Source organism: Triticum aestivum, chromosome 2B, assembly GCF_018294505.1.
Source record: "Triticum aestivum cultivar Chinese Spring chromosome 2B, IWGSC CS RefSeq v2.1, whole genome shotgun sequence".
NCBI classification, from domain to species: Eukaryota; Viridiplantae; Streptophyta; class Magnoliopsida; order Poales; family Poaceae; genus Triticum; species Triticum aestivum.
The window spans coordinates 259,667,040-259,692,770 of NC_057798.1; the positions used below are offsets into that span (position 1 = coordinate 259,667,040).

The window sequence follows — 25,731 nt, forward strand, 5'->3', positions numbered from 1 at the left end:
TCCACCATTCATTTTCTGAGAGAGAACCACCTACTCATGCATTGAGATCAAGAGATTTCATTCCTACCATTTGATTCTTGATTTCTAGCCTTCTCCAAGTTGCTTTCCACTCAAATCCTTCTTCCACCATACACAAAACTGAGAGAAAGAGTTGAGTGTTGGAGAGTCTATCATTTGAAACACAAGAGCAAGGAGTTCATCATCAATACATCATCTATTATCTTTTGGAGAGTGGTGTCTCCTAGATTGGTTAGGTGTCGCTTGGGAGCCTCCGACATGATGTGGAGTTGAAGCAAGAAGTTTGTAAGGGCAAGGAGATCGCCTACTTCGTGAAGATCTGTCCGAGTGAGGCAAGTCCTTCGTGGGCGATGGTCACGGCGGGATATACAAGGTTGCTTCTTCATGGGTGAAGCGCAACCGTTACCCTTCGTGGTTTGAAGTCTCCATCAAGGTGGATGTACGATAGCACCACGTATCAGAACCACGCCAAAAATCTTCGTGCCCCCATTGCGTTTGCTTTCTGCAAACCCTTCCATTTACTTACATGTGCTATGTCTTATATTCCGCTGCTATACTCTTAGACTTGCATGTGTAAGGTGTTGCTTGACTCGTCATAATTGCTAAAATCCGTGTACAATTAAAAATGGGAAAATGTTAGGTTTTATTTGATCAAGTAATCTAATCACCCCCTCTAAACATACTTTCGATCCTACACCTGTCTCTTTGTTGCGTTGTTTTGGGTGGCCGTGTTATGGAGGCGGAGCATAGAGGTAGGTAGCGGAGATCCTGCATAACGGTGTGGAGTTGCGGAGGTGGTGTGTGGCAACAATGTCAGTGATGTTGTCCGACCGGAGCTAGTGGCGACAAACTATGCCAATGACGGCGCAATGTTGGCTCGTGGTTTATTGTTTGGGGGCAGGTGGCTACGCACATATTTAACAAAGAAGTACACTTGCGATAGAGGCGGAAGATCGACAGTGAGTTCTCAATATGAGATTTTGTCGGTACCCTTCTCTATCGTCATCTGATCTACGACCCGCGTCTCATAAGTGTGTCCACAGATGTTGTTGACTCCAAAGACGACTCTTGGTCACTTGCTTGGCGTGTGCATGGTTTTCAGTCTGCGTGGTTGTGTCCATGTTCAGATTGTGTGCAATTGCATCATTATTGTTTGGTCAGCAGCTGCTCCTCATAGGCATAGTTTCGCTATTTTACGACTTTTGCTTTGCCGGCGTGACCATGTAAGTTTGTGTTGATTGTGTGCATTCTAGTCATGCAGAGGTTAGATGTGTGCACATTGTAGTGTTTGTAACATTGATGCTTGTTATGAGCCAATAAAACACCTTTTATAAATGGCGTGAGGGTGGGGGAGGGCGGCGGCGGAAAATGGAAGTTTAAGCCATGAAAATGTGTAACGACGGGCGAATTATTGTTGAAGTACGTATAAGTGTTTTGTGCCGTTGATGCCCATGACAGGTGAAGCTCTTGGCGAACGGCGATGCTAGACCAACGAAGGGTTGCGTATACGCTGACTTGTAAGATTAGGATTAGAAGTGGGGGTGAAGGGCCCCACCCCAGTGAAAGTGACGGGGCGATTAGGATTAGGATTTGGCAAGTTACCTAACCCATCGTAGGTGTTTACCTAGGTTTAGCATTTTCGCTTGGCGAATGACTTGCCATTTAAACATAACAAATCAGCGAGTACAAGAAGAACTGAAGCATCTGAATCAGAACAAAACGGGCTACATCAGCTTGTTCGATTGATGATTATTCCCGACATAAATGATTACCTTTGTGAGACATACTCGATCACTTCATCTACTCAAATAAAACGGCCCCGTTAAAGGGGGGTGCTCACACCGAAGAATACTACTGCTACATTGCCTCCTCTGCTACGCCCATCTTGATTTCTGTTGCCTCTTTTCTTGCCTTGATTCTCTTGTCCTGGAGGAACTCTGTCAGCACCCGTAGCGCAACGTCGGCGTCTTCGCTCCGCAGCAGCATCTCAGACACCTCGGCCGGCGTCACCTCCACCGCCGCAAGCAGTTCCTGTATCTGTGGGAACAGAGCATGGTCGTCCACGAGGTGATAATTCCTGGCCAACGTCTTGAACGCCTCCCAGCAGCAGTGGCCCATGTAGATGTGCATGTCCATGCGCCCCGGCCGCAGCAGCGCCGGGTCGAGGCGGTCCTTGTAGTTGGTGGTGAAGATGATGATGCGCTCCTCGCCGCTCGTCGACCACAGCCCGTCGATGAAGTTGAGCAGCCCGGACAGCGTTATGGTCTGCTGTTGGCGCGGTCCCGGGTGGTGGGCTTTGTCCTCCGGGACGTCGTCGTCTGATGAACTGCCGTCGTCGGCCTGCACCGGCATCGTGCGGTCCTCCCTCGACTTGGCGTCGAAGCAGCAGTCGATGTCCTCGATGACGAGGATGGATTTGTTGGGCATGGCGATAAGCAGCCTCTGAAGCGCCGAGTTGAGGCGCACCTCGGAGAGATCGAGGTCGTAGAGGTTGAACCGGAGGTAGTTGGCCATGGCAGCGACCAGGCTGGACTTGTGGGCCGAAGAGCAGATACCCGCGCTTCCAAGCCTTGCCGATCCGCCGGTAGTACTCCTTCCGCTTCAAGAAACGGTCGAGGTCGTCGGTGACGGCCTGCTTGAGTGCCGGATCCATGGCGAGAGTGTCGAACGTGGCCGGGTGGTGGTGGTTGATGCCGTGCCACGACCGACCCTCGTTCATGAAGATCTTGAGCGCGCGATCCCGCCGCTGCAGCTGCTCCGCCGTGGACATGATGAACGGCACGTACCGCTCAAGCGCCGCCTCCGTGTGCTCGGCGTCAAAGCTGAGCTCGAGGGTCTCGCGTGGTGGGGCGCGATGGCCCTTTCCCTTCTTGCCTTCGTCGCCGCCGGTCTCGATGGACGTCCATTTGAACTCGACGCCGTCGAAGGTGTCGGTGGTGGAGCCCCCATCGTCCATGCACAGGAGTGTGCTCCAGCTGCTGCTCCCGTCGGGCTCCTTGTACCGGGTGCGCGCGAGGCAGAGCCGGCGCATGGCGTTCGGGTCGATCTTGGTGGCCAGGTAGGCGCGCGCCGCCTCGAAGAGGTGGTTCTCGTTGTACCCGGCGTCCAAGTGGCGGCGGATGACGATGGTGTGCCGCTCCTTGTCGCCGGCGCCGAGGCGGGCGCGCACGAACGCGGCACCCCAGCGCACCGCGGCGCGCAGCTCCTCGGGGAGGAGCTCCCTGGCCATGCTGCGCACCAGCATGGCGTACGCGGCCACGGACGCCGCCGTGGTCAGCGCCTTCTTGTACGTGTCCACCACCCTCCCGCCTCCTTCCAACGACGACGCCGCGGCCCCGGCCATGGTGGTCAGTGGCAAGTTATCCATGAGTGTGATGCGAACACGAGCGTGCTCCACGCCTCGTATATGTACTATAGTGCTCTAGGGTTCATTTCCAGTTACGATCGACGAAGTTCTACCACCGATGCGGCGCAGTTTCGTGGAAGGTCCCATTAAAGGCAATAGGAGTACTAATGTCGACCGATTGACTCCAGCTGAGTCGTCTCTGTTTAATACCCAATCGTCCTTCAACTCGTGTTGCCTTCATTTCATTTGGAAAATTTCCCCGCTTCCTTTACCTTCGCTGAAGAGGCTTCACGTGCGTGAAGGAATCTTGGAGTGGAATGAGGGCATGTACAATGACGGTATATGGTATGCCCCATGACTAAAAGTAATCTGATGCATTTATATTTATTTTTTCTCTTCAATGCAAGCTACAACTAGTGGGCCTCATTAATAAGAAATATAAAATAAAGACTGTACCACACATGCATTTCTACTTTTCACTTCAAGCTTTTCAGCTTTTGTCATCGCACTTTCCTTTCAAGCACCCGCCTCTTGAAGAGGATCTCGTTTTCCTATCCAAACCTACTTTATATCATATCCGATTCTACATGGCATGCGAGGCATCACCTTAAGACTATGCATTGTACATGCCGTGAAAGAGCTCCCAAAAGCTGCCGGCTCATGTCAGATGTTCCGTCATGTCCGACGCAGCACAATACATCTTTCGGCCTCGTATGATCGCATCAGAGGTTTCTTGCAATATTCTACCACTCCAGTGTGCCACCATACACAAGGACCAGTGATTTAATTAGGTCACCGACTGTAAAAAGTCGTCGAGTTAAGTAAAATGTCCACTGGTTCCGGTCACACCGATCGATTGAGCAAGAATCTCTTTTTTGAAGGGGATTAAGCACCGGAGAAGGCACTCCATTTTTATAACCCGGCCGCTCGCTGGAGGTGATTGGTAGTATTCGAAAAAAAAGGAAAAAAAAAGTACAACAATTTATACTCTCTCCAATTTACATTAAATTGTCGCTGCTTTGGTACACCTTGTTATATTCGAATTATCTTATTTTTGAAAGTCAATAGCTAGCCGGTGTTTTCACGGTGGGTAACCCGAGTGAACAAGTGTCCGTTTTGGATGACTCTCGTGAGAGAAGAGATCGTTCATCCAGAATTTGCTTCCAACGAATGCCACCACTAAGGGCAACTCCGACAGGGCGACCCAAACATGCGAGAATGTCTATTTTTAGACCGTTTGGATGACCAGGTGGCCACGCGTTCGGTCCTTGTTCGTCCTTTTCTGGTCCGTGCACCCAACAGCGCGACCCATTTGGTCTGGCATGTCCTTTTCTTAATTAATTTATCATTTTGGTCATTCTATATAATTTTAATGGGACTAAATGAAACATTACACGTGATTAAACAAATAAGTTACATAGTTTACAACCTAAAATAAATAAAAATCACATGGTTTACAATCTAATGAATTTGAAATTGTAGCGAATAAATTGAAAAAAAATGAGAAGGTACAATTGTGAGTCCACGTATGCTCATTCAAATCATTTTGAAATTGAATGTGAGTTACCCAATCACGAATTTCATAATAAAATTGGATAAACTATGCAAACATTGCCGCTCCACCCTCGGGCTCAACCAAATCATGCTGGTAATCCAACCCTTGGCCATAGATGATGTGATCATGTTCATCCTCTACAATCATGTTGTGCATGATCACACAAGCAACTTCATGTTCTGGCAGGGTGCCAAACAATAGCCCAACGAGATTGAAGCACACCAAACGCATGTTTCATATCCTTCATAGCACTCACCTGTTCTTTGCCAAACCTAGCCCTCTTCTCTCCTTGGGGCTCAAAGATTATCTTCACAAATGTAGATCATGGAGGATAGATACCATCAGCTAGGTAGTATCCCTTGTTGTATTGGTGGACAATGATCTCATAGTTGACCTCTTGGGGAATTACCTTCTGAAAGCCTCAAGAACGTTGGAGAGCGCTGAAGCACATTGATGTTATTGTGAGAATCTGACATGCCGAGAAAAGAGTGCCAAATCCAGAGATTTTGTGATGCCACAACTTCTTCAAGCATGACCCTGCAACCATCAACATGTCCCTTCTATTGCACCTTCCAAGAAAATGGACATTTGTTCCACTCTCGGTGCATACAATTTATGCTTTCAAGCATCCCCGAAAAGCCTCTGAAAGCATTGATCGATAACAACTGGGCTGTATCCGCAACATATGGTTCTCTCTAGTACTCTGAGCCAAACACCCAAACCACAACATTGTAGAACTTATACGTTGGCTCAAGGCATGTGGACTCACTCATGTGTACGTACTCATCAACAAGATCACCGGGAACTTCATATCCAAAGCATCCGAACGACTGCAGTACATTTCTGATAAGAGGAGAACCCAACCTTACCAATGGCATCATGCTTGCATTTGAAGTAATCGTCATAACTCACCAGTCCCTCTCAAATACGATTGCACAATGATCTCACCATCCGGAAGCGTCGTTAGAAAATCTTGGCAGGGAATAGTGGGTTTGTACAATGAAAATAATCGTTGAAGAGTAGGACATGACCCAATTCTCAGTTACGATTCAACGCAGGTGCATGGTGCACCGCCCAACATGCGGCCCTAGCACCAACGGAGACTTTACATCCTCGCTAAGGATAGAAGTGTACATTGGTCGTGCCAGCATATGAGTTCATAACACACATGCACTATCATATGCCGGTGAACAAAGGTGGGATATCACAACAATACAACTAAACAAGATAAAAAAGTTTAATACGAGTGAGCAATACGGAAAACATATGCCAATACGATAACATACTTGTACACCAATTAGAGGTCAACAAGACTCAACATTACATCATTCATGCAGCGGAAGAAATATGGGTCCGTGTACGGACAAGAACCAAGGTTGCCTGAAGAGGCTAGAACATAAGCGTCCCATAACCAACGGGTTCTAGGCTCCCGGCCAAGATCCTTATCTCAACTAGTCATCGAGGAAGAAAAACTCCACGTAGAACATTCTGCCTTTTCACCTTAGAGCAAAGCTTTATTGAATCTGTACCTTTCACCTAGGGTTGTTGTGGTATCTGTGAGTCTTTTGGACTCAGTAAGTCTCATTACCAAGGGTACCAAGACTAACAATACTCATAGGTTGGATGTGGATAATTGTTGAAGTTGCAGCAAGCAGCTAAGACATGTAAATCAACTAATCCTACAAATAGTAGAATGAGAAGAGAACAACCTACACAAAAGGGTTCACAAACTAGTTGATCAAGTGATCCTAAACACCTTCCTATGATTCATTCATCACCCAATTGTGTTCTCTTCTTACTTGCATACCCATAAGAAGAGACAATCATGATATATATACACACATTCAAGCAAGTCTTAGTTATTACTTCAATTTGTTTATGAATGGCATTATAAATTTTCAAGTCATCCATTACTGCCGACACGACTTTTTGAAAGATATAACCCTACAGGGGTGCTCCAAATTCCATTATAAATTTCACATGCATACTCCCATTCTTCCTAGTACATGGCCACTTGGAACCACCGTGTAAACACGATATGATTCTGAAGTTTGGAGATAACAAGTTCCTATAGCTAATGTCAAACTGTAACACACAAGATGTGGTTTCTAGTCCTTACAATATTTTGCAATCTTGCGGGTGCTAGAAGCACATTTGGTCAACCAACCATATATTAGACCATACACATGATACGTCTCCAACGTATCTATAATTTATGAAGTATTCATGCCATGTTTACAACAAGTCTATATGGTTTTGGTATGATGTGAATGGAACTAACCCGGACTAACGCTGCTTTCAGCAGAACTACCGTGGGGTTGTTTTTGTGCAGAAATAGAAGTTCTCGGAATGGGCTGAAACTTATTGATGATTTTTTTGAAACAAAAGAGACCCCTGAAGCTTTGTGGGAGGGCCAGAAGAGCCACAAGGGCCCCACAAGCCGCCATGGTGCGCCCAGGGGGTGGCCATTGCGTGGCGGCTTGTGTGCACCCTGTGGCCCATCTTCGCGTGAGACCGACGCAGAAAAACCTATAAATAGAGAAACCCCCAGAAATAACCCTAGAACTTTGACTCTGCCGCCGCAACCCTCTGTACCTTCGAAATAACATCTGGAGCCCTGTTCCAGCACCCTGTCAAAGGGGTAAATCATCACCGGAGGCCATCTTCATCATCCCGATGGTCTCCATGATGAGAAGGGAGTAGTTCACCCTCGGGGCTAAGGGTATGTACTAGTAGCTATGTGTTTGATCTCTCTCTCTCTCTCTCTCTCTCTCTCTCTCTCTCTCTCGTGTTCTTGATTTGGCACAATCTTAATGTACCACGAGCTTTGTTAATATAGTTGGATCATATGGTGTTTCTCCCTCTCTATCTTGTCGTGATGAATTGAGTTTTTACTTTTGAGGTTTCACTATTATCGGATTGAATACTTTTACGGATTTGAGAACACTTAATGTATGTCTTGCATGTAGACACCCGTGGTGACAATGCGGTGTTCTATTGATTCACTTGATGTATGTTTTGGCACTCAACTCGCGGATTCCCGAGGTGACATTTGGGTAATCTATGCATAGAAGTTGATGCATGTTTTCGTCCTACTTTCTTCGGTAGAAATCTTGGGGCACACTTTGAAGTTCTTTGTGTTGGATTGAACATTATGAATCTGAAGTTGTTTGATGCATATCGAATAATCAACTCATGGATACTTTTGGTGACATTGGAGTATCTAGGTGATTGGTTGATGTGTGTCATATGGTGTTATAGGAATAGCTCAATAGATTGATCGGAAACGATAACTTTGAGGTGGTTTCGTACCCTACAACAATTTCATCTTATGTTCTCCTCTAGATAAGACCCTTGGAGTGACTCTTCGTCGCATGTTGAGGGATTATAATATAATTAAATTATGTTAGCATTGTTGAGTGATTGCACTAGTGAAATTATGAACCCTGGGCCTTGTTTTCAAGCACTGCAATACCGTTTGTGCTCCATTTTATCACTTGCTACCTTGTTTTTTTATTTTCAGATTACAAAAACCTACATGTACTATCCATACTATACTTGTATCACCATCTCTTCGCCGAACTAGTGCACCTATACAATTTGCCATTGTATTGGGTGTGTTGGGGACACAAGAGATTTCTTGTATTCGATTGCAGGGTTGTGTGAGAGAGACCATCTTCATCCTATGCCTCCCACAGATTGATAAACCTTAAGCCATCCACTTGAGGGAAAACTGCTACTATCCTACAAAACTCTGCGCTTGGAGGCCCAACATGAGTCTAGAAGAATAAGCTGTGTAGTAGACTTCAACACATAGGTGTCATATGTCTTTAACAAGGTGGACATCACATCACATACAATTAATCATGAATAGAAGAGATAATATGTACAAGAATACAATATGACATACAAATGCCATACATAGCTATGACACCAATCAGAGGTCACATGACCCAACATTACATTACAAGCATCATCCAGAAGGCACAACCCAATTACCGATAAGAAGCAAATATGCCTAAAAGGCTAGGGAAATAAGTAACGTCCACCCTTCTAATCGCATGTTCTCGTTCATGATCCCATCCTAATGATCGTCGTCGAAGAAGAACTCCAGAAAGAACAAGCATCACTCTCACGTTAGAGCATCACTTTACCTATACATGTATCTAGTGTTGTTGCGGCATCCGTGAGTCACTGAGACTCAATAATAACATTACCAATGATATCAAGACTAACAATACTTAATGGGTTGGAATGTGGTTAAGTGGTGAGGCTGCAACAAGCACTAGCATTTGTTGACCATCTAGTCCTACGAGTACTAGAAAAAGGTAAGATAAATCCTACATATAAGGGGTGCAACTAGAATGATCAACAAGTGATCCTGAACACCGACCTACGAGTCGTTCATAACCCCACCATGCCCCTTCTTGATTCCAATCTCACAAGAAGAGACAATCATGCATGGTACGCACATGGTTGGCAAGTTTCAATTATTAGCTGAAGTTCTCAACAACCAGATGTTTATACAATTCCAAGTCATCCGTAACAGCAGACATACCTTACTGAAAGATTTAACCCTGCAGGGGTGATCCAACTCATCCATTATAAATTATCGCGTGGATACTTTGAGAACCTCGTCAATGGGTTACCATGATGTGTCCCAGGAGTTTTGGTGTTACAAGTCCTCGATGTAATGTAAAACTAGTCCAAGAAGGCTTCTCGGTGTGTTGACACCAAATCCTAAGCCGTGCGCACTCTATCCCCAGACGCCACTGGGTTGCCCAAGGGTATGGGAGCCAAAACCCATTGGTGGCCCCGCACCCTGACAGTTTTGGACTAACACTTTTCTCGGGCGCTGGCCCGTTTATTTTTAAGATACCTCGGGTAGTGCTAACTCCCTATGCAAGTTTTATATTGTCAAATTTTAGTACCAATCTTGGGACAAAGTTCAATGCTAGATAAAGGGGTCAAGGGGGGGGCATAAATGCCACACATGTTAGGAGTGCTCATTAAGGAACAAAACACTAGTATTACGGAAACTAGGGCGAAAAGAGTGGAACCAAACACCTGGGCATAGGCCCAAGTCTTCCACCCTTCACCAAGTGTATAGTCAAGATTAATTAATAAGCATGATATAATGATACCCCAAGAAATCCATGTCCCAACATGGAACAACCTGCACCTACAACTAGCAATGCTGCAAGAGGGCTTGAGCAAGCGGTAACATAGTCAATCAAAGTTTTTCTAGGATAGTGGAGGTTGGAGGCTTTATCATGGAAATTGGGAGGATTGCAAACATGTGGTAGGTAGCGAGACCAAACGATGGGATCAAGACATCTAGCAAGCAAAGCTAGTAATGGTATCCAAGGTATGATCATCCTTACCTGGAATCTCACGTTGAAGAAGATTGAAACCATGAAGTGTAGTTGAATAAATCCTCGCAATCCGTATCATTACAGAAAGCTACCGAGACGAAGCAAAACCGAATGAACCAAACGACACGGTAAACAAACAAGGCATGGCAAATGCATAATCAACGTGATGCATGGCAAGTTTAATGATGTTTTAACATGGCAACCTACAACTAGCAAAGTTAAATGAACCCTTGATCCATGTGTGGAATCAGTCATGTGAAACTCAATATGCAATTTACTCGGATTCTAGTTTCCAGAGAGAAAAGTAGGTATACGTTGTTATCAATGCATGAGCATGGCATAAACATGATCTACACATGATTCCGCTACAAATGCTTATAAAGAACATCACGATCGAAGTTAGGGAACTACCGATATGCTGAAAACAATATTTGGAAGGCTACAAGAGTAACCAGGAATGAAATAATGTTTTGAGAAGAATCTTGGAAAACCAATTATATTCCTAGAATTTTTGGTTTGAGTAAGCCCAAAAGCATATAAAATACCTTGGGTTTTGGCTTAGGATGTGAAAGCTGTGATAGATGAAAGTGAGGGGGTGTTTTGCACAAACTTGATGCAAACATGAATTTGCTTTGCTCAAATCTGAGAATAAAGTGCACCAACATGAAGCTTGCTAAATTCTAGTCAGAAAACATATATCATTTTCCAAATTCCATGCAAGTATGAAGAGCTTGTAAAACAAAGGATAGGGACTAAAATGCAAAAGCGCATGGTCTAGGAACTATAACATGCTCAAAATAGAAAATAAATTACATATTCAGAATCACTGGATTTTTCAATTCCACTTACATATATAATATGTCTATGTTAAAGTTTGAAATTAATCAAATTTGAATTAGGCAAGTTTTAGTTGATTTAGTGCATTTACTAAAATCCAGAAAATCAATTTAATTTGAAAAGAAAAGCAGACAATAAAAGAATTCAATGAAAATGCTATGGTCACCCAGGCTCAACTAGCCAATGACATGGGCGCGTTCATCCTCGCTGCGTCCGGCTAGATTCGAACTCACGATATAATACATGATAGACTATGGCGAGGGCCAACGGGATAGCACGTGTGTTCGTGTAGAGATAGCGTGTGTGCGTTTAAGGGCTTGTTCTGATCTCATCCAACTCCTAACTTCACAAAATTTCAGAGAGAAGCCAGCCCGAATGCTTTTGATCGAAGAAGCTGACTTCTAGGAGCTGAGCTAAATCACAATGCAAAAATGTGAAGCTCGGTCGGCCTAGCTCCACCGATTGGAAAAGGAGAAGTTCCCCTTATTTACATGGAGCTGCCACTGCCAAGTGACTTTAGATCAAACCGGTACGCCCTGGAACATATCGCTCTCCTCACTCCCTCGATCGAATCGGTACGGGGCTCCTCCTCTCGATCGATAGCCCAAGCTGGGCTGCCTCCGGGCGGCCCAAACTGGCCCAGCAAGCTCCTAGTTGGGCTGCAAGCGCTGGGAGAAGCTACGCTCGACGTGGAATGTCTGGGAATCGCCAGGTGAAGCAAGAAGCTGGCTAGGGAAGCTGGTTTTGTAAAGTTGGATGAGATCAGAGTAGGCCCTACGTACTTGCGAAGGGAGCTAAAAGATGGGATCCATGTGTCAATGACCCAGGAGATGATTGCGACATAGAGTGAATGGGTATGCACATGGTGTAATCGTGCCCGTGCTTTCGCGATCCAATGGCGGGTGATGTGCACATGTGTGAGAAACAGAGAAAAACTAGGGGAGCATGCCAGCGCGTGCGAGAAGGACGGAGGAGGGGCTCGTAGGAGGAGCTCTGGCGAGCAAAAGCTATGACGGAGGGCACAGATAGAACCTACGCAACGAGGCACATCTATAGGTACTACGTGAGAAACAAAAGGTGGACGGTATCCTCACCGGCGATGAGGTCCCAAGGAGCAATATGTAAGGTTGTGCATGTCGGTGGATCTAGAGCATGCAATCGATGAAATAAACAACACAGTGAACCTCTACGTGCGCCTATGAGTTGAATGAAGTGAATAATTTGGGAAGAGGGTCACCAGAACATGGACGGTGACCATGTCATGCGGTGGCAAACTACAGGTGCCCGATGAATCGATCGATGCAACGGGCTAGCGAGGGGGGAAAGGGACTGGGAGGTGTGTGTGCTTACTAGGAGCATGAGGGTGAGCTTCGCTTGCCGAGCGGTGGCCGGAGATGACCGAAATCGAGGAAGACAACACGACGGCCGTAGGGGATGAAGTGGAAAGAATATGACATGTGCTTGTCATCGCTGGGTGAAGCAGCAGTCATAGGCGACATAGTCAATTATTGGGTTACCAGAAATAAGAGAACAATTCTTATTTATTTGTCTATGTATCAATAATTTATTGCTATTAATTGAGTTATCAAAGATGTCTACCATAAGAAACATTATATTTATGGACCGTGAACTTATTGCTATATACTCTTGATCAATTTGGTTTATTGGGTTATGAAAGACTGGTTTGCTGAAAGCCGGGAGGAAATGGAAATCTAGAAAAAGATCGATGGATGGTGTGAGGTTGGACAATGGGATGGTGGAAAGAAAAGTGAAAGATGAAACCTTAGGTTCTTTTGAAGTACTATAAGTAAGAGAATAGATAGAGATAGAGAATTTAGGAGTTGTTTTTATAGTGGCCACACATTCATTATATAGGAAAACAGTTATTGCAGAAATACATGTAGCATCACAGAAGAATAGACTACAAGCGTAAGCACGATTTTCCTAGAAACTTTGCCAAAATGACCCCAAAAAAAATTTAGTCCTTGAATGTCCTTGCAAACTGCAACTCCATTGCTCTTCGTCGGAAACCACCGTAGCCGGAGCACCACCGAAGAAAATAGAGATATAAATCATAAAATCATCGCACTCAAGGGAGAGGAAGCACCATCACACCAAGTGCTTTTGAGCCGATTAAGAAATCCACTGCTTGCAATGAGATCAAGTACCTTGTGGTTCGTCAGCTGGAGATCTTCTCCATGCCCATCGGGCCCCAGCACCTTCGTCATTGACTGACGTAGTTAGAGAAGAAATGCAAGGCCGCCGGCCATCGTCCTCAAACTCGGACCCAATCAACCATCCCTCAGCAACAACCGCCGATGCCACAAACAGAAGAAGCATCGCTCGTCGACCTATTCCTAAACAAACCTCACAAACCTTGCAGCGATGCTAGATCACAACCCACTACAAAGGAGCTGAGATTAGAGGACAAAGGTCCCTGGCGTGGTCACCTCCGCCTCCTCACATATGTACAAGCCGGGTTTGAACCACGGTTAGAGCATCTCTAGCAGACCCCTTAAATCCATTGATGTGTACTACACAACTTTATTCTTGTAGACTCGTGTTGGGCCTCCAGGCGTAGAGTTCTATAGGACAGTAGCAATTTTCCCTCAAGTGGATGACCTAAAGTTTATCAATCCGTGGGAGGCGTAGGATGAAGATGGTATCTCTCAAACAACCCTTCAACCAAATAACAAAGAGTCTCTTGTGTCCCCAACACACCAAATACAATGGTAAATTATATAGGTGCACTAGTTTGACGAAGAGATGGTGATACAAGTGTAGTAATGATAGTAGATATTGATTTTTGTAATAGGAACAATAAAAACAGCAAGGTAGCAAGTAACAAAAGTGAGAACAACCGGTATTGCAATGCTTGAAAATAAAGCCTAGGGTTTATACTTTTGTTAGTGCAATCTCTCAAAAGTGCTAATATAACTGGATCATATAACCATCCCTCAACGTGCGAAGAATCACTCTAAAGTTCTTATCTAGCGGAGAACATAAGACAAAATTGTTTGTACGGTACGAAACCACCTCAAAGTTATCCTTCCGATTGATCCATCGAGCTATCCCTATAATTGTCAGAAACAACCCAAGAGTTTGTACTAAAATAACACCATATGATACACATCAACCAACTCTAATGTCACCTAGATACTCCAATGTCACCACGAGTATTCGTGAGTTGATTATACGATATGCATCAAACAATTTCAGATTCATAATACTCAATCCAACACAAAGAACCTCAAAGAGTGCCCCAAGATTTCTACCAGAGAAACAAGGACGAAAATGTGCATCAACCCCTATCCATAGATTACCCCAATGTCACTTAGGGAATCCGCGAGTTGAGTGCCAATACATACATCAAGTGCTCTCAAATCCATAAAAGTATTCAATCTGATAACAACGAAATCTCAAAGGTAAAACTCAATCCATCACAACAAGATAGAGAGGGAGAAACACCATATGATCCAACTATATTAACAAAGTCCGTCATGCATCAAGATCATGTCAAATCAAGAACACGAGAAGAGAGATCAAACACATAGCTACTAGTACAAACTCTCAACCCTGAGGGTGGACTACTCCCTCCTCATCATTGCGGCCGCCGGATGATGAAGATGGCCTCCCGTGATGATTTCCCCCTCCGGCAGGTTGCCGGAACAGGGTCCAGATTGTTTTTCATGGCTACAGAGGCTTGCGGAGGCAGAACTTTTGATCTAGGGTTATTTTTGGAGGTTTCTGTATTTATAGGATTTTTTGGCATCGGTGTCACGCTGAGATGTGCCTCGAGGGGCCCACTACCCACCAGGGCGAGCTAGATGGGGGGTGGCGCGCCCTGGTGCCTAATGGGCGGCAGGGGTCCCCCTCCAGTGGTTGTTTGCTCCAATATTCTTCATTTGTTCCATAAAAAATCTCCAAAAAGTTTCGTCCAATTCCGAGAACTTTTATTTTTGCACAAAAAACAACATGGTAGTTTTGCTGAAAACAGCACGAGTCTAGGTTAGTTCCATTCGAATCATGCAATGACAATATAAAATTATTGTAAACATGGCCTGAATACTTCATAAATTATAGATACGTTGGAGACGTATCAACCGCGACCCATAAAGCACGGATAAGGGCCGATAAAAAAATGTGATTTAAAGGCCGAAATTAGCTGCGGCGGAACAGAGCCCGCAAACCCGAGCGGTAAAAGAGAATATTCCCTGATATTCTCTTTTACCGCTCGGGTTTGCGGGCTGTGTTTCACGCGCTCATATGTCTCCAATGTATCTATAATTTTTTATTGTTCCATGCTATTATATTATCCATCTTGGATGTTTTATATGCATTTATATGCTATTTTATATTATTTTTGGGACTAACCTACTAACCTAGAGCCCAATGCCAATTTCTATTTTTCCTTGTTTTTGAGTTTTATAGAAAATGAATACCAAACGGAGTCCAAACGAGCTGAAATTTTACGACGATTTTTTATGGACCAAAAGAAGCCCACGGAGTATCGGAGATGGTCCAGAGGAGCCACGAGGCATCCACAAGGGTGGAGGGCGCCCCCCTAGGGCACACCCCCTGCCTTGTCGTCGCCTCGTGGCCCCCTTGAATTGTCCCCGACGCCAACACCTCCTATAAATCCCCAAACCTCCAGAAATAAACCTAGATCGGGAGTTCCGCCGCCGCATGCCTCTATAGCCATGAAAAACCAATCGGGAGCCTGTTCTGGCACTCTGCCGGAGCGGGAAGCCATCATCAGTGGCCATCTTCATCATCCCAGCGGTCTCCATGACGAGGAGGGAGTAGTTCACCCTAGGGGCTGAGGGTATGTACCAGTAGCTATGTGTTTGATCTCTCTCTCTCTCTCTCTCTCTCTCTCTCTCTCGTGTTCTTCATTTGGCACGATCTGGATGTACCACGAGCTTTGTTACTATAGTCGGATCATATGGTGTTTCTCCCCCTGTATCTTTTTGTGATTAATTGAGTCTTTTCCTTTGAGGTTTTGTTATGTCGGATTGAATCTTTGGATGTGAGAGCACTTGATGTATGTCTTGCGATGGGATATTCGTGGTGATAATGGGATGTTCTATTGATCCACTTGATGTATGTTTTGGTTATCAACTTGCGGATTCCCGTGGTGACATTGGGGTAATCTATGCATAGGGGTTGATGCACGTTTTCATATTCCTTTCTCCAGTAGAAATCTCGGGATTCTCATGAAGTTCTTTGTGTTGGATTGAATATTATGAATTTGAAGTTGTGTGATGCATATCGTATAATTGACCCATGGATACTTGTGGTGACATTGGAGTATCTAGGTGACGTTACGGTTGATTGATGTGTGTCATATGGTGTTATTTTACTACAAACTCTAGGGCTGTTTGTGACACTTATAGGAATAGCCCAATGGATTGATCAGAAAGAATAACTTTGAGGTGGTTTCGTACCCTACAAGGAATTTCATCTTATGTTCTCCGTGATAGGAACTTTGGAGTGATTCTTCATTGCATGTGATGTTGGCTTGAACTACGTCGGTATTTCCCCAAAGAGGAAGGGATGATGCAGCACACAAGCACAACAACAGTAGGTATTTCCCTCAGTGATGAGATCAAGGTTATCGAACTAGTAGGAGAACCACGCAACACTACGTAAACAGCTCCTGCTCATGAAGAACTAATACTTGCAACCCGATGTAAGAGAGGGGTTGTCAATCCCTCATGGGTAAAAAGACAGATAAAATTGTAGTAGATTGGATAAATAGATCTCATGGGAACGCGAGATAAAATAAATAACAATGAATTGCAACAAGGTATTTTTGTATTTTTTGGTTTAATAGATCTGAAAATAAAAGCAAATAAAAATAGATCGCGAATGCAAATATAATAAAGAAGAGACCGGGGGGGGGCGTAGATTTCACTAGTGGCTTCTCTCAAGAAAAATAGCAAACGGTGGGTAAACAAATTACTGTTGGGCAATTGATAGAACTTCAAATACTCATGAAGATATCCAGGGAGTGATCATTATATAGGCATCACTTCCAAGATTAGTAGACCGACTCCTGCCTGCATCTACTACTATTAGTCCACACATCGACCGCTATCCAGCATGCTTCTAGTGTATTAAGTTCATGGAAAAACGTAGTAATGCAACAAGAACGATGACATGATGTAGACAAGATCTATTTATGTAGAAATTGACCCCATATTCTTATCCTTAATAGCAACAATACATACGTGTCAGTTCCCCTTCTGTCGCTGGGATCAAGCACCGTAAGATCAAACCCATCAGAAAGCACCTCTTGCCATTGCAAGATAAATAGATCAAGTTGGCCAAACAGAACCCAAATATTGGAGAAGAAATATGAGGATATAAGCAATCATGCATACAAGAGATGAAAGAAGACTCAAATAACTTTCATGGATAGAAAGATAGATCTCATCATAAACTCAAAGTTCATCGGATCCCAACAAACACACCGCAAAAAGAGTTACATCATATGGATCTCTAAGAGACCATTGTATTGCAAATCAAAAGAGAGAGATGAAGCCATCTAGCTATGAACTACGGACCCGTATGTCTACAATGAACTACTCACGCATCTCCGGAGAGGCACTAATGAGGATGATGAACCCCTCCATGATGGTGTCTAGATTGGATCTGGTGTTTCTGGAACTTGCGGCGGCTGGAATTGATTTTCGTCAACTCCCCTAGGGTTTAGGGAATATTGGGGTATTTATAGAGCAAAGTGACGGTGCGGGAGGCCACCGAGGTGGGCACAACCCACCTGGGCGCTCCTGGGGGCCCAGGCGCGCCCTGGTGGGTTGTGCCCCCCTTAGGGCACCCCCCAGGTGCTTCACCGGCCCATTGGGTGTCTTCTGGTCCATGAAAATTCCAAAAAAAGTTTCGCTGCGTTTGGACTCCATTTGGTATTGATTTCATGCGATGTAAAAAACAAGCTAAAAACAACAAGTGGCACTAGGCACTATGTCAATAGGTTAGTACCAAAAAATGATATAAAATGATTATAAAATGATTGTAAACATCCAAGAATGATAATATAACAACATCGAACAATTAAAAATTATAGATACGTTGGAGACGTATCAGCATCCCCAGGCTTAATTGTTGCTCGTCGTCGAGTAGGTAAATGATAAAAACAGAATTTTTGATGTGGTATGCTGCCTAACATGTTCGTCACATATTCTTTTCTTTGTAGCATGGACATTTGGACTTTTATATGGTTCAAAGCAATAGTCTAGTTTTGGCATGAGGACTTTAATACTCAAGCATATCAACAAGCAACCATGTCTTTCAAAATATCAATGCTAAAGCAAGTTTTCCCTAGCCCATTATGCTCAATCATTGATCCATTCATGAAACACACTCGCATATTAGCTACACCCAATGCTCAAGTACGATCGTAGTGCCCCTTAGTTTGTGCTTTATAAGAGAAGATGGAGACTCAAATAAAAAATAAAAATTGTACAAAGTAAAGGAAACGCCCTTCGCAAAGGGAAGTACGGATTTGTAGAGGTGCCAGAGCTCAAAGTGAAAAAGATAGAGATAAAACATTTTGGGTGGCATGCTTTTCCTTTCAATGCAAATGATCGAGTAGTTCTCAATACTTTCCATGCTAGATATATCATAGGTGGTTCCCAAGCAGAAAATAAAGTTTATTCCTTTTTCCACCATACTTTCATATTCCATGGCTAACCGTATCCACGGGTGCCTTCCATACCAATAGTTTCCAAGGAATTTATTATTTGACAACACAAAGTAAATTCATTATCCATTTCGGGACTAGGCATCTGTAATACCTTTGTCGTACTCTCGTGCAATGACAAGTGCATAAACACTCATCATGAGAATAACACATCTTGCATGGAAATATATTAGCCACCCCCTACCATTTCATGAGCGCTACGAGCACACAAAAGAGAAGTTTATTTTGAAAATTAGAGATGGCACATACAAATTTGCTTAGTATGGCACGGAAATACCGCATATAGGTAGGTATGGTGGACTCATAAGGCAAAACTAGTTTAACGGATTTTGGATCCACAAGTAGTGATCATACTTAGTGCAAATGAAGGCTAACAAAAAGATTGAGAAGCGCCCAACCAAGAAACGAAAAATCTCATCAGAGAGAAGTAAGCATAACTAACACCGAATAATGCACCACAAGTAGGATGTTATTTCATTGCATAACTATTGACTTCCGTTCTTGCATAGGGAATCACAAACCTTAACACCAATATTCTTACTAAAGCACAATTATTCATCAACATGACTCACATATCATATCATCATATCTCAAAACTATTACAAAGAATCAAGTTTATTTTGTCAAATGATCTTCATGAAAGTTTTTATTATATCCTCCTTGGATATCTATCACTTTGGGACTAGTTTTAGATGTTGCTTTTTTAATAAGCTCAAACAAATATAAGTGAAGATCATGAGTATAATATTTATTTTTCTAAAAATAATCTAAGTGAAGCAAGAGAGAATTTCTTTAAAAAAATTACTAACTCCCAAATAAATCTAAGTGAAGCATGAGAGCATTTCTTTAAAAATAACAAAGCACACCATGCTCAAAAAGATATAAGTGAAGCACTAGAGCAATTCCTTAGCTCATAAAGATTTAAGTGAAGCATAGAGAGCAATTCTAACAAGTCATAGAAGAATGTTGGTTCTCTCAAATAGGTGTGTCCAGCAAGGATTCATGACTTAAACAAAAAGCAAAACAAGCAAAGACTCATATCATACAAAACGCTCCAAGCAAAACTCATAATATGTGACGAATAAAAATATAGCTCCAAGTAAAATATCGATGGTTGTTAGAAGAAAGAGGAAATGCCACTCGGGCATCCCCAAGCTTAGTTGCTTGCATCTCTTTGGATAATAGCTTGGGATGCCATGGGAATCCCCAAGCTTAGGCTCTTCTTACTCCTTATTCCTTCATCCATCGTAATATCACCCAAAACTTGAAAACTTCAATCACACAAAACTCAACAAAACCTTCGTGAGATCCATTAGTATAAGAAAGCAAATCACTACTATAAGTAATGTTGCAAACCCATTCATATTTTATTCTTTCATTATATCTACTGTATTCCAACTTTTCTATGGCAAAAACTTTTCAAAGAAAACCATAGAATCATCAAAACAAGAACACAATGCAAAGAAAACAGAATCTGTCAAAAACAGAACAGTCTGTAGCAATCTGGGAACTTTGAATACTTCTGTAACTCCAATAATTCTGAACAATTAGGACACCGTGGGCAATTTGTATATCAATCTTGTGCAGAAAATTCAGAGCAAAAGCGAATTTCTGTGATTTATGAAAATTATTTTTCTGAGTGCAAAAGTTTCTGTTTTTCAACAAGATCAAATCAACTATCACCCAACATGACTGCAAAGGCTTTGCTTGGCACAAACACTAATTTAAACCACAAAAACACTTTTAACCAGAGGCATAATTGGGTATTTTATTGAAAACAGCAAGAAAACCAAAAAGCAAAAAGATACAAGTTGGGTTGCCTCCCAACAAGCGCTATCATTTTACGCCCCTAGCTAGGCATAACGCGAAAGATCTAGGTATTGACATCTTTGTTTTCATTCTCCTTAGAGGAGTTTTTGGCGGGAGGTTTAGCAAAAACAACATTAAACACATTATCCATAGAAATCTTGGCACTGTCAAGTTGCTTATCATCATAACCCCTTTGATTTACAACAACAATCCAAGAATAATGTTGATTAACATCATTGAAAACTTGTTGGATTATATCTAAAAGACTTAATTTTTAATATTGTCATCAAAGATTTGATTATCCCCAAGAAAATGTCTTAATGCATAATCACTATTATAGAGAATTTCATTTATCACCGGTTTTTCATGATTCGTACCATAGAAAACAAATATTTCCCTTGCTTCCCATACTATGTAATCAAATTCATTCATAAGAACAAGGGTGGCCAACTTTTTAGCTTTGGGATTCTTTATAACGTGTAACTCAAAAAACAATCTTTGCAAGGTAGAATGAGTACGGATAAATTTATTTTCAAGTTTCAGAACTAGTGCTGAAATAGCTTCGGCCTTAGTTTTAGTCCTCTTATTAGGTATAGGAACATCATCAAGACTTAGATTTCCAACAAAATTGAAAAATGCTTGGATACATTCTTTTCCTATAACGTTCCCTTGCCCCAAAACAAAACTTTTAACATCCAGATTGCCAAATCATCCAATTTTAGGAGTTAGGCCATCATCTATTTCTGCCATACCAAAGTCACTCATGATTGCAAGCAAGAAGATAGATCTGACGAGAAAATGGCAAACGAAAAATAGGGTGAATAAAACCGCAAATTTTTGTGAAGTGGGGGAGAGGAAAACGAGAGGCAAGTGGCAAATAATGTAAATTGCAAGGAGATGAGATATGTGATTAGGAACCTGGTAGATGTTGATGATGTTCCCCGGTAACGGCGCTAGAAATTCCTTTTCATGTTGGCTTGAACTACGTCGGTATTTCCCCAAACAGGAAGGGATGATGCAGCATAGCAACGGTAGGTATTTTCCTCAGTGACGAGACCAAGGTTATCGAACCAGTAGGAGAACCACGCAACACCACGGAAACAACTCCTGCACACAAAGAATAAATACTTGCAACCCAACGTAAGAGAGTGGTTGTCAATCCCTCACGGGTAAATATATAGATAACATTGTAGTAGATTGGATAAATAGATCTCACGGGATTGCAAGATAAAATAAATAACAATAAATTGCAGTAAGGTATTTTTGTATTTTTTTGGTTTAATAGATCTGAAAATAAAAGCAAACAAAAATAGGTCGTGAAGGCAAATATAATAAAGAAGAGACCCGGGGGCCATACATTTCACTAGTGGTTTGTCTCGAGAAAAATAGCAAACAAATTATTGTTGGGCCATAGATAGAACTTCAAATACTCATGATGGTATATAGGCAATGATCATTACATAGGCATCACGTCCAAGATTAGTAGACCGACTCCTGCCTGCTTCTACTACTATTACTCCACACATCGACTGCTATCCATCATGCATCTAGTGTATTTAGTTCATGAAAAAACGGAGTAACGCAATAAGAATGATGACATGATGTAGACAATATCTATTTATGTAGAAATAGACCCCATCTTGTTATCCTTAATACCAACGATACATACGTGTCGGTTTCCCTTCTGTCACTGGGATCAAACACCGTAAGATCGAACCCATGACAAAGCACCTCTTCCCATTGCAAGATAAATAGATCAAGTTGGCCAAACAAAACCCAAATATCGGAGAAGAAATACGAGGCTATAGGCAATCATGCATATAAGAGATCAAAGAAGACTCTAATAAGTTTCATGCATAAAAACATAGATCTGATCATAAACTCAAATTCATCGGATCCCAACAAACACACCGCAAAAACAGTTACATCATATGGATCTCCAAGAGACCATTGTATTGAGAATCAAAAGAGAGACAAGAAGCCATCTAGCTACTAACTAAGGCCCTGTAGGTCTACAAAGAACTACTCACGCATCATCAGAGAGGCACCAATGGACATGATGAACCCCTTCGTGATGGTGTCTAGATTGGATCTGGTGGTTCTGGAACTTGCGGTGACTGGAATTGAATTTCGTCGACTCCCCTAGGGTTTCTGGAATATTGGTGTATTTATAGAGCAAAGAGGCGGTTCGGGAGGCCACCGAGGTGGGCACAACCCACCAGGGCGCACCTGGGCCTCCCTGCGCGCCTAGGCCTCTAGGCGTGTCCTGGTGTCTTGTTCTCACCTCGGGCTCCATCTTTGGTACTTCTTTGGCCCACTAGAGGTCTTCTAGTCCAAAAAAAATACACAGAAAGTTTCGCTGCGTTTGGACTCCGTTTGGTCTTCTGATCATAAACTCAAAGTTCATCGGATCCCAGCAAACACACTGCAAAAAGAGTTACATTAAATAGATCTCCAAGAGACCATTGTATTGAGATCAAAAGAGAGAGAGGAAGCCATCTGTAACGCCCCGGATCCGATGCGCCAGCTGTCTGCCAGTTATTCGCCGTCGTTGCCATGTCATTTGCTTGCGTGTTGCATTTTATCATGTCATCATGTGCATCTCATTTTGCATACGTGTTCGTCTCATGCATCCGAGCATTTTCCCCATTGTCCGTTTTGCAATCCGGCACTCCTATGTTCCCCAGCATCCCCCTTTTGTCTCTCGTTGTGCGCGGGTGTTAAACATTCTTGGAATGGACCGAGGTTTGCCAAGCGGCCTTGGTATAGCACCGGTAGACCGCCTGTTAAGTTTTGTGCCATTTGGAGGTCGTTTGGTACTCCAACGGTTAACCGGGTAACCGCAAAAGCCTCTTTTGTCTTGCAGCCCAACACCCCTCCAAAGTGGCCCAAAACCCATCTAAGTCTCTTCCATGCTCTCGGTAGTTCGATCACGATCGCGTGGCCGAAAACCGCACTCCATTTGGAGTCTCCTAGCTCCCTCTACCTATAAATATGTGATCCCCTCCATTTTCACGCAATCCAAACCCTAGCCCCGCTTCCCTCGCGCCGCCGGACAAAAAAACCCCGCCGCCCGGCCCAGCGCCGCCGCCGCCGCCCGACTGGTTCCTGCGCGCCCGAGCCCCGGTGAGGGAGTCCCGGACTAGGGGGTGTCCGGATAGCCGAACTATCATCATCGGCCGGACTCCAAGACTATGAAGATACAAGATTGAAGACGTCGTCCCGTGTCCGGATGGGACTTTCCTTGGCGTGGAAGGCAAGCTTGGAGATACGGATATGTAGATCTCCTACCTTTGTAACCGACTCTGTGTAACCCTAGCCCTCTCCGGTGTCTATATAAACCGGATGGCCTTAGTCCATAGGAGAAACAACAATCATACCATAAGCTAGCTTCTAGGGTTTAGCCTCCTAGATCTCGTGGTAGATCTACTCTTGTAACCCACATCATCAATATTAATCAAGCATAACGTAGGGTTTTACCTCCATCAAGAGGGCCCGAACCTGTGTAAAAACATCGTGTCCCTCGTCTCTTGTTACCATGCACCTAGACGCACAGTTCGGGACCCCCTACCCGAGATCCGCCGGTTTTGACACCGACATTGGTGCTTTCATTGAGAGTTCCTCTGTGCCGTCGCGATCAGGAAGGATGCCTTCTCCCGTCTTTAAAGACGGCACCGTCGTCAAGAGAGCTTTGGCCGCCGGCCAAATTGTCCGGCTAGGTGGTTTTCTTATGACCGCCTGTTCGGCCACCGCTTCGACGATGACCTCTCAGGTCATCAAAAGCGATCTTCACGTCAGCCCGGAATTCGCCGAGCAGTTAGATCCGATTGAGCTCTCCTCTGTAAACGAGCTCTTGGATCGCATCGCCGCCCTGGGAGTCGCTACAGACTACGATCAGATTGGGCTTAAACCCGACCTAAGAGATATTAACTCTCCTCAGGCCACCCACCATGTTGTCGTGGTAGAGGAACAATGCGGCAACCCTTCTTCTACGTTGAAAACCAACTATGTCCGGATTCCCGATCCCTCCAAGCCGGATTCCCGCGAAGGGACGGACGCTAATCAAATACTGAACTTAGAGTCAGGCATCGGACTAGATTCATTGGAAAGCATCCAGCAAGTCAAGCTTCCAAATCTGGAAACTTCTTGGCCTTTGAGCCTCAGATCGGGCGGGGTTCCGAACTTGATTCCACCCGCCCACCCAAACATAAGCGATCTATCTCGAATACGGCAAGAGCCCGATGAAACAGTACATCATTACCGGGCCAGATTCCTCCTGGTTATGAACAGGATAAAGGACTGCTGCGAAGGAAGCACGATTTAATTTTCTGCAACAATTGCACGGACAAGGGAATCATGAACGCCATAAGTCGTCGCGAAGTTACACGCTTCATCGACCTAGCGACTATCGTACAAAAATACTGTGCGGTAGAGAGTGCCAGGAACACCGAAACTAGGTTTTGGGACAGTCCGGCCTTGACCACAACCCTAGTCCGAAGTAAAAGGGTGCGCCATACTCAAGCACCTGGGTTAAAAACCAAAAAGCAAAGACCCCCTAAAGGGCATGGAACCGTACTCGAGGGCTGGCTCAACGGACCCTGCAAAATCCACAGTACGGAGGGCGCCACTCCAACACACAACCTTTGAGCATGTTGGATACTATGGCAGGTGGCCAAAAGTGGCGAAGGCTTTTTAGCCCCAGGCAAACAGCCCAGCAGTACCGGTACAGTATTAACAGTCTTCGAGACTTTCGCATCAAATAACATGCGAAAACGAACAATCCGCGGCCTTGCCGAAGTCTACCAAGTAGCAACAGCAAATCCATGGAGTGACACGGCTATCACCTTCAACGCCAGCGACGAACCTAAATTCCGAACAGCTATATCACGCTTTGTTAGGGCGAGAGGCATTCACAATCTTCCAAGCTATACCCCACTATGGGTACATGAAGCTCAAAATGCCCGGACCCAATGGGATAATCACTCTTGCCAGTGATCCAGATACAACACTCCGCGCTGAAAATAAGACAGCCGCACTGGCCCTAGAGGCATTGTCCGAAGCCCTAGCG

At 43.9% G+C, this 25,731-nt stretch overlaps 1 pseudogene across 1 annotated transcript; it reads right to left on the reverse strand.

Moving 5' to 3' along the window:
• Positions 1 to 1,723: 1,723 nt before the first annotated feature.
• LOC123044667 (AAA-ATPase At3g50940-like) lies at positions 1,724 to 3,507 on the reverse strand (annotated as a pseudogene). Its single transcript, XR_006420232.1, has one exon. The product of XR_006420232.1 is annotated as an AAA-ATPase At3g50940-like (transcript).
• Between the last annotated feature and the right edge of the window lie 22,224 nt (positions 3,508 to 25,731).